The sequence below is a fragment of the Schistocerca piceifrons genome, unplaced genomic scaffold (genome assembly GCF_021461385.2).
Source record: "Schistocerca piceifrons isolate TAMUIC-IGC-003096 unplaced genomic scaffold, iqSchPice1.1 HiC_scaffold_410, whole genome shotgun sequence".
NCBI classification, from domain to species: Eukaryota; Metazoa; Arthropoda; class Insecta; order Orthoptera; family Acrididae; genus Schistocerca; species Schistocerca piceifrons.
In genome coordinates, this window is record NW_025728637.1 from 32,501 (window position 1) to 40,000 (window position 7,500).

The following is a 7,500-nucleotide window of genomic DNA, read 5'->3' on the forward strand; positions in this document are numbered from 1 at the left end:
AGTGGCCCACTTGGCACTCCGATCCGAGTCGTTTGCTCGCGGCTTCAGCATATCAAGCAAGCCGGAGATCTCACCCATTTAAAGTTTGAGAATAGGTTGAGGTCGTTTCGGCCCCAAGGCCTCTAATCATTCGCTTTACCGGATGAGACTCGTACGAGCACCAGCTATCCTGAGGGAAACTTCGACCGAGGAACCAGCTACTAGATGGTTCGATTAGTCTTTCGCCCCTATACCCAGCTCCGACGATCGATTTGCACGTCAGAATCGCTACGGACCTCCATCAGGGTTTCCCTGACTTCGTCTGGCCAGGCATAGTTCACCATCTTTCGGTCCCAACGTGTACGCTCTAGGTGCGCCTCACCTCGCAATGAGGACGAGACGCCCCGGGAGTGCGGAGGCCGCCGCCCCGTGAAGGGCGGGGAAGCCCCATCCTCCCTCGGCCCGCGCAAGGCGAGACCTTCACTTTCATTACGCCTTTAGGTTTCGTACAGCCCAATGACTCGCGCACAATGTTAGACTCCTTGGTCCGTGTTTCAAGACGGGTCGTGAAATTGTCCAAAGCTGAAGCGCCGCTGACGGGAGCGATTATTCCGCCCGAGAGCATCCCGAGCCAACAGCGGCGCGGGTCCGGGGCCGGGCCAGGTAGGTCCGTCATCCGGGAAGAACCGCGCGCGCTTGCCGGGAGCCCGAGCGCCCAAAGGGGCGAATCGACTCCTCCAGATATACCGCCGGGCAGCCAGCCAGGACACCGGGGCTCTGCCCAACAGACGCGAACGAGGCCCGCGGAAGGACAGGCTGCGCACCCGGGCCGTAGGCCCGGCACCCAGCGGGTCGCGACGTCCTACTAGGGGAGAAGTGCGGCCCACCGCACACCGGAACGGCCCCACCCCGCGGCGAGTGGAAAGGCAACCGGACACGACCCCGCCGCGGATTGCTCCGCGCGGGCGGCCGGCCCATCTGCCGAGGGCGGAGGCCAGTGGCCGGATGGGCGTGAATCTCACCCGTTCGACCTTTCGGACTTCTCACGTTTACCCCAGAACGGTTTCACGTAGCTTTTGAACTCTCTCTTTCAAAGTTCTTTTCAACTTTCCCTCACGGTACTTGTTCGCTATCGGTCTCGTGGTCATATTTAGTCTCAGATGGAGTTTACCACCCACTTGGAGCTGCACTCTCAAGCAACCCGACTCGAAGGAGAGGTCCCGCCGACGCTCGCACCGGCCGCTACGGGCCTGGCACCCTCTACGGGCCGTGGCCTCATTCAAGTTGGACTTGGCTCGGCGCGAGGCGTCGGGGTAGTGGACCCTCCCAAACACCACATGCCACGACAGGCGGCAGCCTGCGGGGTTCGGTGCTGGACTCTTCCCTGTTCGCTCGCCGCTACTGGGGGAATCCTTGTTAGTTTCTTTTCCTCCGCTTAGTAATATGCTTAAATTCAGCGGGTAGTCTCGCCTGCTCTGAGGTCGTTGTACGAGGTGTCGCACGCCACACCGCCAGCCGGCTGTGCACGCTACCGAGAAAGTACCGGTATGCGAACCGCCAGGCGACGGGCGCGCATCGCACGTTTGAGGAGACGCGGCCGGCCCCACAGGCGGCCGCGACACTCCCAGGTCTGCGAAGCGGGGCAAACGCCGCGCGCTTCAGTATACGTAGCCGACCCTCAGCCAGACGTGGCCCGGGAACGGAATCCATGGACCGCAATGTGCGTTCGAAACGTCGATGTTCATGTGTCCTGCAGTTCACATGTCGACGCGCAATTTGCTGCGTTCTTCATCGACCCACGAGCCGAGTGATCCACCGTCCTGGGTGATCTTTTCTCAAGTTTCGCCGTCTCTTTCGAGACGGTCGCATAGGCGGGAGTGAGGCGTGTGGCGGCCCCTGTTCCAGCGTTCTGTGTCCAACGGCCTCACGGCCGACGGGCGTCGTACGGCTCCACACCGGAGCGGACAGGCACTCGGGCGAAAGTCATTCAAAACCGGCGCCAGGCGCCAGGTGCCGCAGGCCAGCCGCTCCAGCGCTTCAGCGCTCGTACCACACAACATTGCCGCTAGTTTGAGAGGCACGCGTGGTTCCGCACGCGGCGCACGGCTACTGCGAGCCGTACAGGTAGCGTGTTGCGCGACACGACACGCACATCGAAAGACATGCAGTCTAGTCGGTAATGATCCTTCCGCAGGTTCACCTACGGAAACCTTGTTACGACTTTTACTTCCCTCTAAATGATCAAGTTTGGTCCATCTTTCCGGTAGCATCGGCAACGACAGAGTCAATGCCGCGTACCAGTCCGAAGACCTCACTAAATCATTCAATCGGTAGTAGCGACGGGCGGGTGTGTACAAAGGGCAGGGACGTAATCAACGCGAGCTTATGACTCGCGCTTACTGGGAATTCCTCGTTCATGGGGAACAATTGCAAGCCCCACATCCCTAGCACGAAGGAGGTTCAGCGGGTTACCCCGACTTTCGGCCTAGGAAGACACGCTGATTCCTTCAGTGTAGCGCGCGTGCGGCCCAGAACATCTAAGGGCATCACAGACCTGTTATTGCTCAATCTCGTGCGGCTAGAAGCCGCCTGTCCCTCTAAGAAGAAAAGTAATCGCTGACAGCACGAAGGATGTCACGCGGACTAGTTAGCAGGCTAGAGTCTCGTTCGTTATCGGAATTAACCAGACAAATCGCTCCACCAACTAAGAACGGCCATGCACCACCACCCACCGAATCAAGAAAGAGCTATCAATCTGTCAATCCTTCCGGTGTCCGGGCCCTGGTGAGGTTTCCGTGTTGAGTCAAATTAAGCCGCAGGCTCCACTCCTGGTGGTGCCCTTCGTCAATTCCTTTAAGTTTCAGCTTTGCAACCATACTTCCCCCGGAACCCAAAAGCTTTGGTTTCCCGGAGGCTGCCCGCCGAGTCATCGAGGAACTGCGGCGGATCGCTGGCTGGCATCGTTTATGGTTAGAACTAGGGCGGTATCTGATCGCCTTCGAACCTCTAACTTTCGTTCTTGATTAATGAAAACATACTTGGCAAATGCTTTCGCTTCTGTTCGTCTTGCGACGATCCAAGAATTTCACCTCTAACGTCGCAATACGAATGCCCCCGCCTGTCCCTATTAATCATTACCTCGGGTTCCGAAAACCAACAAAATAGAACCGAGGTCCTATTCCATTATTCCATGCACACAGTATTCAGGCGGGCTTGCCTGCTTTAAGCACTCTAATTTGTTCAAAGTAAACGTGCCGGCCCACCGAGACACTCAATAAAGAGCACCCTGGTAGGATTTCAACGGGGTCCGCCTCGGGACGCACGAGCACGCACGGGCGGTCGCACGCCTTCGGCTCGCCCCACCGGCAGGACGTCCCACGATACATGCCAGTTAAACACCGACGGGCGGTGAACCAACAGCGTGGGCACAAATCCAACTACGAGCTTTTTAACCGCAACAACTTTAATATACGCTATTGGAGCTGGAATTACCGCGGCTGCTGGCACCAGACTTGCCCTCCAATAGATACTCGTTAAAGGATTTAAAGTGTACTCATTCCGATTACGGGGCCTCGGATGAGTCCCGTATCGTTATTTTTCGTCACTACCTCCCCGTGCCGGAGTGGGTAATTTGCGCGCCTGCTGCCTTCCTTGGATGTGGTAGCCGTTTCTCAGGCTCCCTCTCCGGAATCGAACCCTGATTCCCCGTTACCCGTTACAACCATGGTAGGCGCAGAACCTACCATCGACAGTTGATAAGGCAGACATTATGAAAGATGCGTCGCCGGTACGAGGACCGTGCGATCAGCCCAAAGTTATTCAGAGTCACCAAGGCAAACGACCGGACGAGCCCGACCGATGGTTTTGATCTAATAAAAGCGTCCCTTCCATCTCTGGTCGGGACTCTGTTTGCATGTATTAGCTCTAGAATTACCACAGTTATCCAAGTAACGTGGGTACGATCTAAGGAACCATAACTGATTTAATGAGCCATTCGCGGTTTCACCTTAATGCGGCTTGTACTGAGACATGCATGGCTTAATCTTTGAGACAAGCATATGACTACTGGCAGGATCAACCAGGAGCTGCGTCAACTAGAGCTGAGCAGCCGGCCGCCCGGGAGTGTGTCCCGGGGGCCCGCGCGAACACGCAAGCGTCCGCTCAATCATTCTGCAAACAGGAGGAGGCTGAGCTCCCCTGCCACAATACACCTCGAAACCCTCTCAGGTCCCGGCGGCGCGCAGCGCCGTCCCAAGTACTTGTCGGGTTCGAGAGAGGCGCAATCGCCCGGAGTTAGGCGAGTAGACGCTTTCGGTGCGACCACCCGTGCTCCCAACTGAGCTTGCCGCTGCCGACAGAGGCCCGGGAGCGTGCTGTCGTGGCATTGCCGGCGGGAGACAACACGCGCCACCTACGGTGACCGGCAGCTCCAACGCCAGCGCCACAGAAGGACAAAAGCCCCACTTGGGTGCCGAAGCGAACTCTCCCAGCACAGCGCACACGCCAACACATCCGCACAGCTGCGATACAAACCACCAGCGAGAACCGCTGGGGCGACCGAGCAGCAGACGGCGTCGCGGCGCCGAGCGCCGGGCGGCGGCGCATCCTCAACGCACACAGTCCTCAATCGGACCAGCACACTGCAGATGTCCACCGCGCTTCGCACCGGGCCCGCGAGGACCTACTTTGGCCGCACGGCGCCGCGCGCAGGGTGCGCCGGCGCGCAGCTGCGACGCCTGCCGCGTCCGTCGGCCGGCGCGCCTGCCACTGGCCGCCCCCACCAGCCGGCTGTAGCGCGTGCGCCCACGCACCGCGCGGCCAGCACGCCGGGAGGCGCCCCCTCACCGGCCGGGGACGGTCCCACCCCAGCCACCGCCGCGTATCGCTTCACACCCAGATGCCGTTCAGTTTCGTCGGCATGGTGGGTATCGCTGGAACAACCGGTTAGTACCTCAACCTATCGTCGCCATCACCGATTCACCCCTAGCGAGAACAACCGCACCACAACGGGTTACCATTTCTTCATTTGCGTAACTTCACCAGAAAACGTAGGCGTCCATCGCCATTTGCAACTTCAACATTATTGCATGCCTGTGTCAGGTGTCACGCCACACTACGTCTGCCCACATACACGCAACAAATGTGCACGCCTAGACAATACGTGGAAGGTGGCCCCCGTACGTATGCGATGTCCATTGCTCGAACGACTGTCAACCGGCTTCTGTAGCATGTCGCAGATATGGAACGCGCTGCACCATGCCATCACGGTGTGTGAGGAGAGACGACTAGGTCCGAATACATCAACAGACAGCTCATGCTGATCGCCATCCACGGCGTCCGTTCCTCCCACACGTCTCTATGGCGTACCACACTGCAATCCAGCTCTCATAGGGAGACGACACGTAGCTGCGTGCACAATATTTGCACTGTATGGTCCGCCGTTTTTGGCGCAGTCGTTGTACGGTCACACATGTGCCACGATGTATCATTCAGTACATAAGGACGAATGTGCAGTACAGATTGTGGTTCACGCGTACGACATCAGCGGACAGTTGACACAGGCCGCACCACAACGTAGCCTGCGTACGTCGCATGCGAAGGGCATTGAACATGCAAACTTGTCACCAACCACCTTGCGAAGGCAGGGGGCAAGGTGGGGACGTGGGGAGAGGTGGGGGGGGGGGGGGGCGGCATGTACGCCCTGCTGCCATCCACATTACAGTGTACAGCAGGAGCATGTGGAAAGTCAGCAAGACTTGCAAGGTGTTTAACATGAAGCGATACACAGGGGAGCGGGCAGTGCGAGTAGCGAACTATATTGCGAGGGTTGCGGGTGGGCAACACTACACTAATTGAACGAGTCGTATAACAATTACAGAGCAGGTTTAGGCGACAACGTGGGTTACGATAGGCGACAACGTGGGTTACGTTAGGGGACAACGTGGGTTACGTTAGGGGACAACGTGGGTTACGTTAGGGGACAACGTGGGTTACGTTAGGGGACAACGTGGGTTACGTTAGGGGACAACGTGGGTTACGTTAGGGGACAACGTGGGTTACGTTAGGGGACAACGTGGGTTAGGTTAAGCACAACATGGGTTAGGTTAAGGCACAACATGGGTTAGGTTAAGGCACAACATGGGTTAGGTTAAGGCACACATGGTTAGGTTAAGGCACAACATGGGTTAGGTTACGGCACAACATGGGTTAGGTTTAAGGCACAACATGGGTTAGGTTAGGCACAACATGGTTAGGTTAGGGGACAACATGGGTTAGGTTAGGGGACAACATGGGTTAGGTAGGGGACAACATGGGTTAGGTTAAGGCACAACATGGGTTAGGTTAGGGGACAACATGGGTTAGGTTAAGGCACAACATGGGTTAGGTTAGGGGACAACATGGGTTAGGTTAGGGGACAACATGGGTTAGGTTAAGGCACAACATGGGTTAGGTTAAGGCACAACATGGGTTAGGTTAAGGCACAACATGGGTTAGGTTAGGGGACAACATGGGTTAGGTTAGGGGACAACTTGGGTTAGGTTAGGGGACAACATGGGTTAGGTTAAGGCACAACATGGGTTAGGTTAAGGCACAACATGGGTTAGGTTAGGGCACAACATGGGTTAGGTTAGGGCACAACATGGGTTAGGTTAGGGCACAACATGGGTTAGGTTAGGGGACAACATGGGTTAGGTTTAGGGGACAACATGGGTTAGGTTAGGGGACAACATGGGTTAGGTTAGGGGACAACATGGGTTAGGTTAGGGGACAACATGGGTTAGGTTAGGGGACAACATGGGTTAGGTTAGGGGACAACATGGGTTAGGTTAGGGGACAACATGGGTTAGGTTAGGGGACAACATGGGTTAGGTTAGGGGACAACATGGGTTAGGTTAAGGCACAACATGGGTTAGGTTAAGGCACAACATGGGTTAGGTTAGGGGACAACATGGGTTAGGTTAGGGGACAACATGGGTTAGGTTAGGGGACAACATGGGTTAGGTTAAGGCACAACATGGGTTAGGTTAGGGACAACATGGGTTAGGTTAAGGCACAACATGGGTTAGGTTAGGGGACAACATGGGTTAGGTTAGGGGACAACATGGGTTAGGTTAAGGCACAACATGGGTTAGGTTAAGGCACAACATGGGTTAGGTTAAGGCACAACATGGGTTAGGTTAGGGGACAACATGGGTTAGGTTAGGGGACAACTTGGGTTAGGTTAGGGGACAACATGGGTTAGGTTAAGGCACAACATGGGTTAGGTTAAGGCACAACATGGGTTAGGTTAAGGGGACAACATGGGTTAGGTTAGGGGACAACATGGGTTAGGTTAGGGGACAACATGGGTTAGGTTAAGGCACAACATGGGTTAGGTTAGGGGACAACATGGGTTAGGTTAAGGCACAACATGGGTTAGGTTAGGGGACAACATGGGTTAGGTTAGGGGACAACATGGGTTAGGTTAAGGCACAACATGGGTTAGGTTAAGGCACAACATGGGTTAGGTTAAGGGACAAC

General features: G+C 56.2%; 2 non-coding genes and 1 pseudogene across 2 annotated transcripts; all 3 read right to left on the bottom strand.

The window, feature by feature from the left end:
• LOC124748380 overlaps positions 1-1,463 on the bottom strand; it is a 4,216-nt pseudogene extending 2,753 nt beyond the window's left edge.
• Positions 1,464-1,651: 188 nt separating this feature from the next.
• LOC124748382 lies at positions 1,652-1,806 on the bottom strand. The gene has a single exon (XR_007011670.1). It is a non-coding gene; the product is annotated as a 5.8S ribosomal RNA (ribosomal RNA).
• A 350-nt stretch (positions 1,807-2,156) lies between these two features.
• Positions 2,157-4,064, bottom strand: LOC124748385. The gene has a single exon (XR_007011672.1). It is a non-coding gene; the product is annotated as a small subunit ribosomal RNA (ribosomal RNA).
• Positions 4,065-7,500: the final 3,436 nt, after the last annotated feature.